Source organism: Anomaloglossus baeobatrachus, chromosome 4 (assembly GCF_048569485.1).
Source record: "Anomaloglossus baeobatrachus isolate aAnoBae1 chromosome 4, aAnoBae1.hap1, whole genome shotgun sequence".
In the NCBI taxonomy this organism is placed as follows: Eukaryota; Metazoa; Chordata; class Amphibia; order Anura; family Aromobatidae; genus Anomaloglossus; species Anomaloglossus baeobatrachus.
In genome coordinates, this window is record NC_134356.1 from 648,043,787 (window position 1) to 648,052,821 (window position 9,035).

The following is a 9,035-nucleotide window of genomic DNA, read 5'->3' on the forward strand; positions in this document are numbered from 1 at the left end:
TGCAGGACGTCTGCCTGCATTGCACACTCAAACTTTTTTAAACTCAGCCATTATACTAGCAAACACTCACTGTACCTAGTTGTATCCTAAACGTGGCTATTGTACTTTTGTCAATTCACAGTATTGGAACGTTATTTGCAGCACGTCTGCCTTCATTGCACACTCAAACTTTTTTAAACTCAGCCATTATACTAGCAAACACTCACTGTACCTTGTTGTATCCTAAACGTGGCTATTGTACTTTTGTCAATTCACAGTATTGGAACGTTATTAGCAGCACGTCTGCCTGCATTGCACACTCAAACTTTTTTAAACTCAGCCATTATACTAGCAAACACTCACTGTACCTAGTTGTATCCTAAACGTGGCTATTGTACTTTTGTCAATTCACAGTATTGGAACGTTATTTGCAGGACATCTGCCTGCCTTGCACACTCAAACTTTTTTAAACTCAGCCATTATACTAGCAAACACTCACTGTACCTAGTTGTATCCTAAACGTGGCTATTGTACTTTTGTCAATTCACAGTATTGGAACGTTATTTGCAGCACGTCTGCCTGCATTGCACACTCAAACTTTTTTAAACTCAGCCATTATACTAGCAAACACTCACTGTACCTAGTTGTATCCTAAACGTGGCTATTGTACTTTTGTCAATTCACACTACTGCAAATCTATGTGCAGCACCTCTGCATGACAACCTCGTGCTCTGTTTTTAATAAGCTATAATGATAGCACAAAATACTGCCATTTTGTGGCATCATAGAACTGGCTGTTGTATTCCATTAGTGCCCCACTGGTGACAAGCTATTTCTAGCACCTCTACATCACACCCTCATGCACATTTTGCTACGCTAATGTTATAGCAAACTCATGGAATTCATTGCTGCATTTCATAATTCGGAGGGATAGAAAGTCAGGCTTCCTTTAGCTTTTCCTTCTGTTCATAGACAGCATCTCCAAGACAAATTTCCCCTCCACGTCTAAGTGTGGAGAGGCAGCTAGTGCGCATGCGTGTGCCGATGTACCCCAGCTGCAGCATAATTACAGTGTTTCGCCTAGTGAGTATGCTCAGCCTGACTGTGCCATTCCTGACGCTAAGTTTTCATTTCGGGATACAGCGCATGCTCCCACACTAAGTGTGAAAAGCCTCTTTGCACAGGTGCTTGCATTCCGTGCCGGGTATAAGTCCTGTTTTGGGCATAGACACCATGCTAAAGCTGATAGTCTTTTTTCAGAGACTGTATTTCATGCTACTGAGCATGCTCAGGCACTTCCTGCATCAGAGACTAGGTCCGGTAATGAACTCTTTGGCCCTGGCCCTGATGTGGGGGTCCCATATAGACCACAGGGCATCAGGTGTCCTCCCAAATGGCTTGCAGAGGCCCACACCTATGACTTGTCACCGCATTATTGATGCTCAGACGATGACTGGTGAGGTGTTTGGGTCATGGCAGCCATGAGGTCGTCATTGAAGTTGCGTTTCCAAATAGGACGCTAGTTATGCCACTCATGACGTGTCACTCTACTTTTGTCTCCAGGAGGTGCATTGTGGTTCACCCTGGTTTGGGGCGGACCCAGGTTATAAAAGGGGCTGGAGCCAACAAGGAGGTGCGCAGTCTTCTATTATGCTCCGAAAGAGCACACCTCCATGTGTTGAACCCATTGCGGCTTTAGGCCAGAGGTAGGCAGGGATCGGGTGGTGGATGCAGGCCACCACCACAGTTGGTAACGCAGAACGGTTAAGACCAGCTCCTGTCCTAACAGTCCTGCTTGTGCAGCCCAGTGGCATTAACAGGCCTGCTGCTGCTGATGCGCCTGCTGTCCACAGGTGTGGCCCCTACGCACACGGTCAGCGTACTCAATGGCCCCTGTGTTGTTAACAGGGAGTTCCTGGGCTGGGTGGGCATGTGGACCCTGTGACGCTAACAGGGCTCACAGTCTCCAGATCCGAATGGCGTCTAACTCGGTTCAGGCTACTATTAGTTTCATAGCCACACAGCTCTGTATCCTCCACCAAACCTTCAAGTTGCCAACCTCTCCTTTTCCAACTGGGAGCACGGTGGACACTGACTGCTGATGGGGATATATACCTTTCTCTTTCTTTTCTTATTAATTTTCGTTATATAGCGGTCACAGATTATATACCACTTTATCCAAATCTGCCAGTCCCACTGTAACAGATGTTGTTTCTTCAGCAAATGTTACAGTTGCTTAACCACCAAATCCACGGACCAAAACTTTTTTCCCCTTTCCAACACACCTGTTCCCCTTTCCAACAGCATCTGTCCTTTTTCAACTCATTTTGGGATATGACCAAAAGTGCAACTGTGCAGGGACACCGTACTCAACGCCATCTCAGCACAGCAGCCATCCCTCGGTCCCTCCGATGTGGACAAGTAAAAGACCATTTCCTCCTATCCATGACAAAGCGTTGAGATTCACTCTGTGCAGCACTGGTGTTTAGTGGACAAGTAGATCTAAGATTGCGTACCACATTCTGCAGATACTCCTGTATACGTGCGTCTATTTCTATGGCAGGAATTAGTTCGCCAAATTTTGTCTTGTACCGGGGATCTAACAGTGTGGCAACCCAGTATTCAGGATTAGTTCAAATTCATACAATCCGAGGGTCATGTAGGTAGTGCAGCAAGAAGGCGCTCATGTGTCTTGTGCATCCAGGAGGACCAAGTCCTTGGTGTGTTGGTGGCAGAGAGGTGAGAATCGTGCATCCTTCCTCTGCCCTCTCCCCCCAACCTCGCACAACCGAAATGTGAGCAAGCTCTCACTCATCTGCTGAGTCTTCCATGCCCATCGCCAGTTCGTCCTCCATTTCTTCATGGGCTCCTGCACTTTCATCAACACTTTTTGCTGATACTATGCGCCCTTGTTAATCCCTCTCCCTCACCATGACTGCCGCATAGGTGCCGCTGACCATCTGGACCTCGTAGATCTTGTTATCCCCTCCGCATATGACTCCTCCTGTACTTCCTCCCCTTCCTCTTGTCCCAACACCTGACTCCGAATAATAATTACAGTGTGCTCCATCATGTAGATGACCAGAATTGTCACGCTGAGAATGACATTGCCAGTGCTAAACATCTTCGTCGACATTTCAAAACTGTGTAGCAGGGTGCATAGGTCCTTGATCTGACACCACTCCAGCAGCGTGATCTGCACCACCTCTGGATCAAGTTATCCCAGGCTATATGTCTTACCGTATTTCAGCAGGGCTCTGCGGTGCTGCCACACACGCTGCAACATGTGCAGATTCCAATTCCTGCGTGTCGAAACATCGCATTTACGGCGTTTAACTGCCAGACCCTAAGACTTCCGGAGTGATGAAAGTTGTTGAGCTGCTGTGTGCGCACGATGGAAGTGAGCACATAGCGAGCGTGCCCACTGCACAAGGCCATGTAGGCCGTGATGGTGTTTTAAAAATTGCTGGCGAATTCGGTTCAACACGTGAGCCCTAAAAGGCACGTGTGTCACATTGCCCTGAGGATGGCCCGCAGCCAGGTTTGCATCATTGCCGCACACGGCTGTTAAGTCACCAACGGAGTCCGCTCCGTCAATTTGTACTCCGGTCGCCAGGTGACAACGTGTTCCTTTCATGAATAGTGCTGATGATGGGAGAGTAGTCGATGCCAGCGGCGCAGGTGGACGCAGGTTATGCTCACCCACTGGGCTGCATTACCTTGACAGATGCAGAATCTCTGGCTGAATGTAGCTGGTGGGTATCTCACAGATGAAATACCATCATTCAGCTACAACCAATGGGAAGACACCACACCCTTTTTTATGCCCATCCTGTCTGCAGACCACTGCCAGACATAGCTATGAACCTCTGGTTAATTTTACCCCCAGTTCAGTTTTATGATTTTGTGTGCTTGTTACCTGACTACTTTTCCTGCTTGCTGTTTATGTACCTTGTTGGCTGATACGCATTTCACCTCTGCTTGTTTTCTGATTCTTTCCTGGCCGTCCCATTCTGTTCCTGTTCCTCAATTAATGTTTTGACCCTGCCTGACTACTATTCTCTGCAATAGCGGTGTGACTCACATTTCCCATACATTTCAAAGTAAAACTTTGACCGCCTGATGGCATTGAGCTCTGCTGCCAGCATAGTAAGGAGGTGTGTGGTAGTCCTTGTGCGCAGTTGCAAGGAAGGGTGGCCTGACCACACAGGGTTTGCGCCAAGGTAGAGGACCCACACGAGGTTGAAGAGGCAGAAGCAGTGTATTAACTTCTACATACAGAACAAGGATTGAAACAACTCGTGGGGACGGCAAGACTTGTACAGCAGACCCTTCTCCATCTCTCACCATAGTTTGCCAGTGCCCAGTCAGTGACATGTAATGACCCTGTCTATGCTTACTGGTCCAAGTATCTGTGTTGAAATGCACCCTGTCGCACACAGATTTTCTCAAGGAAGTGGTGATGTTGTGTGCGACATGCTGGTGTAGCGCGGGCATGCTTTTCTTGGAGAAGCAGTGGTGATTGGGCATCTGGTACTGGGGCACAGCGACAGACATAAGGTCTGTAAAATCCTGTGTGTCCACTACGCGTAAAGGCAGCATTTCGGTAGCCAACAGCTTACAGAGGGATAGAGTCAACCACTTAGCTTTGTCATGGGTCGCAGTAAGTGGCCTTTTATTTGACCACATCTGAGGGACAGAGATCTGGCTGCTGTCTGTAGACGGTGTTGAGTAGGGTGTCCCTGGAAAAATGCAGGTTTGTGAGAAAAGTGCAGGCGGAGACATGATGTTGCCTTCATCTTGCCTTCAGATCTGTTCATCTTGTATCATTTTTAAAAAACACAGCAAGCAAGGGTTACTCCAAGCGGAGTCTACCTTTTTTCCCCAAATTGGGCACACAGACACCCCATCAGTGGCAGGACTTGTGCCCTAGTTGCAAACAGGATGTTTTGATTTGCATCAAGCACATTCCAAATCCACAAGCATTTACTCTCCCCAGGATGACACAGGGGTAGTAAATTCCTTCTGGATCCATGACTTGTTCATTTTGATGAACGTCAGTCTGTCCACATTGTCACTGGACAGACGCGTGCGCTTATCTGTCAGCACACACCCAGCAGCACTGAAGACGCGTTCAGAGACAACGCTGGCAGCTGGACACGACAAAATCTTCAAGGCGTAACTGGAGAGCTCTTGACATTTTTCTAGATTTGAAGCACAAAAGGAGCAAGGCTCCATTTGCAAAGTCATTGCATCGATGTTCATTTGGAGATACTCCTGTATCATCCTCTCCATCCGTTGACTATGTGACACACTTGATGTCTCTGGTGGCCTTGCAAAGGAGGGTCTAAAAAAATTATGAAAAGATTCCATAAAATTGCTGTTACCAGCACCAGATACGGTCCTACTGGTACGGGTAGACTGTTGAAGATGACGAGGCCGTCCCATGTTTGTCAAGTTACAACTGGGAGAATCACTCCCTTCACCTGCACGGTTGTTTGGTGGAAAAGCCGAGCTAAGATCGAGTAACAGCTTATGCTGATACTCCTGCATACGTGCGTCCCTTTCTATGGGTGGAATTATGTCACAAAATTTGGACTTGTCCCGGGGATCTAATAGTGTGGCAAGCCAGTAGTCATCATCACTTCTAATTTTGACAATACGAGGGTCATGTTGGAGGTAGTGCAACAAGAAGGCACTCATGTGTCTTGCGCAGCCATGCGGACCAAGTCCACGCTGTGTTTGTGGCATAGAGGTGCTAACCGTTCTTTCTTCCTCTGTCATCTCCCCCCAACCTCTTTCAACTTAAATTTGACCAAGGTCCCCCTCATCAGCTGAGTCTTCCATGTCCATGGACAGTTCGTCCTCCATATCTTCATGTCCTCCTGCACCTTCCTCAACATCTCGCCTGCTACCATGCGCCCTTGTTGATCCCTGTCCCCCATGGTCCCATGCCTGCCGCGTTGGTGATGATGAACGTCTGGACCTTGGTGATGTTGTTGTGTCTTGCGCATATGAATCCTCCTGTAGTTCCTCCCCTTCCTGTTGTCCCACCCCCTGACTCCGAATAGTGTTTAGCGTGTGCTCCAGCATGTAAATGACTGTAATCGTCATGCTGATAATGGCATTGTCAGCGCTAAACATATTCGTCGCCATGTCGAAACTGTGCAGAAGGGTGCATAGGTCCGTGATCTGAGATCACTCCATCAGGGTGATCTGCCCCACCTCTGCATCTCGTTGGCCCAGGCTATACGTCATGACGTATTGCACCAGGGCTCTGCGGTGCTGCCACAGTCGCTGTAACATGTGGAGAGTTGAATTCCAGCGTGTCGCCACATCGCATTTCAGGCGATGAACCGGCAGGCCGAAAGACTTCTGGAGCGATGCAAGTCGCTCAGCTGCGGCGCTTGAACGGCGGAAGTGAGCACTGCAGACAGTTTCCGTGCCCTGGTCAGAAGGCCATCTAGGCCGGGATAGTGTGTTAAAAATTGCTGGACAACAAGGTTCAACACGTGAGCCATACAAGGCACGTGTGTCACCTTGCCCAGGCGAAGGGCCGCACCCAGGTTTGCAGCATTGTCGCACACGGCCTTACCAGGCTGCAGGTTGAGTGGAGACAACCATTTATTAAACTCGGACCGCAGAGCTGACCACAACTCCTCAGCTGTGTGACTCTTATTCCCAAGACATGTCAAGCTAAAGACCGCCTGATGCCGTTGCGCTCTGCTGCCAGCATAGTAATGAGGGGTGCGTGATTCCTTCTGCGCAGTGAGAACGCTGGTGGCCTGACCAGGCAGGCTTGGGGCGGAGGTGGAGGACCCAGATGAGGTGGAGGATGCAGAAGCAGTGGCGGAACTTGGACAGACAGAGGATTGACACACAAGTCGTGGGGACGGCAAGACTTGTGCAGCAGACCCTTCACCATCTATCACCATAGTTACCCAGTGCCCAGTCAGCGACATGTAACGTCCCTGTCCATGCTTACTGGTCCAAATATCGGTGCTGAAATTCACCCGTTCACACACAGAGTTTCTCAAGGAAGCGGTGATATTGTGTGCGACATGCTGGTGTAGCGCGGGCACACCTTTCTTAGAGAAGTAGTGGCGACTAGGCATCTGGTACTGGGGCACAGCGACAGATATAAGGTCTCTAAAATCCTGTGTGTCCACTAGGCGGAAAGGCAGCATTTCTGTAGCCAACAGCTTACAGAGGGATAGAGTCAACCTCTTCGCTTTGTCATGGGTCGAAGGAAGTGGCCTTTTATTTGACCACATCTGAGGGACAGAGATCTGGCTGCTGTGTGTAGACGGTGTTGAGTAGGGTGTCCCTGGAAAAATGCAGCTTTGGGAGGAAAGTGCAGGCGGAGACATGATGTTGCCTTCATCCAAAGTTGGTGCTATCGATGTCTGAGAGAGCTGTACACACTCACTTGTTTCCCCTTCCAAACCAACTGACGACCTACCAAGCAAACTGCCTGTTGCGGTTACAGTGGTGGAAGTTGTGGGTGGAAAAACAGGTGTGACAGCTGTCCCCACAGTCCTAGAAGATGACGAGCGCGCGGATGCCCTGGAAGGGGCAGGCGGTGGATGGTTGGCTCCACTAGGCCGCATTGCAGCACGGTGAGCTTCCCACCAGGCCATATGATATTTATTCATGTGACGATTCATGGAAGAAGTTGTCAAACTGCTGAGGTTTTGACCTCTACTAAGATAACCATGGCAAATGTTACAGATCACATAATTTGGCCGATCTTTTTTTATGTCAAAAAAGGACCAGGCTAGGCAAGGCTTAGAGGCCATGCGACCTGTTGATCCACCCCGAATAATGCTCAGAGGCAGAGTGGTGGCTGAGGATGCAGTTGTAGACGTGCTACCAGTGCTCCGACTGTGTCCAGGAAGGCGCCAGGTTACTTCGACGTCGGTTGCATCCTCCTCCACCGCCTCTATTGACCTCCTCGAATGTCTGACTGTGGGTTGACAGTAGGTGGGATCTAGAACTTCATCATCAATTGTTGTGTTTGCACTCCCCTCCCCCTCAGACCGAGTTTCTTCTTGCCCTGACCGAATATTTAAGTTGTCATCCCAATCGGGTATCTGCGTCTCATCTTCATCAGTATGTTCCTCATTGCCTATAACCACAGTTGTTGGAAAGGCAGCATTTTGGTAGCCAACAGTTTGCATTTTATGAAAGTCAACCTCCAAGCCATGTCATGCCCTTCTAAAAGCATGTATAACACAGCGAGGGGACTCCAACCACAGTCTCCCTCGTTGCCACTCACTGGGCCACACACACCCCACTTGACTGGCATCGGTTGAGCCCCCTTTTGAAAAAGAAAAAGATGCTTTGCATGAAGCACTCTCAAAAATACGCGTGCCTTTCCCGTCCCCTGGCTGACCCCGGGGAAGAAAAGTCCTCTGAGAGCCATGACTTGTTCATCTTGGTTCTTTTAGAAACACAGCGAGGGGACTCCAACCACAGTCTCCCTCGTTGCCACTCACTGGGCCACACACACCCCACTTGACTGGCATCGGTTGAGCCCCCTTTTGAAAAAGAAAAAGATGCTTTGCATGAAGCACTCTCAAAAATACGCGTGCCTTTCCCGTCCCCTGGCTGACCCCGGGGAAGAAAAGTCCTCTGAGAGCCATGACTTGTTCATCTTGGTTCTTTTAGAAACACAGCGAGGGGACTCCAACCACAGTCTCCCTCGTTGCCACTCACTGGGCCACACACACCCCACTTGACTGGCATCGGTTGAGCCCCCTTTTGAAAAAGAAAAAGATGCTTTGCATGAAGCACTCTCAAAAATACGCGTGCCTTTCCCGTCCCCTGGCTGACCCCGGGGAAGAAAAGTCCTCTGAGAGCCATGACTTGTTCATCTTGGTTCTTTTAGAAACACAGCGAGGGGACTCCAACCACAGTCTCCCTTGTTGCCACTCACTGGGCCACACACACCCCACTTGACTGGCATCGGTTGAGCCCCCTTTTGAAAAAGAAAAAGATGCTTTGCATGAAGCACTCTCAAAAATACGCGTGCCTTTCCCGTCCCCTGGCTGACC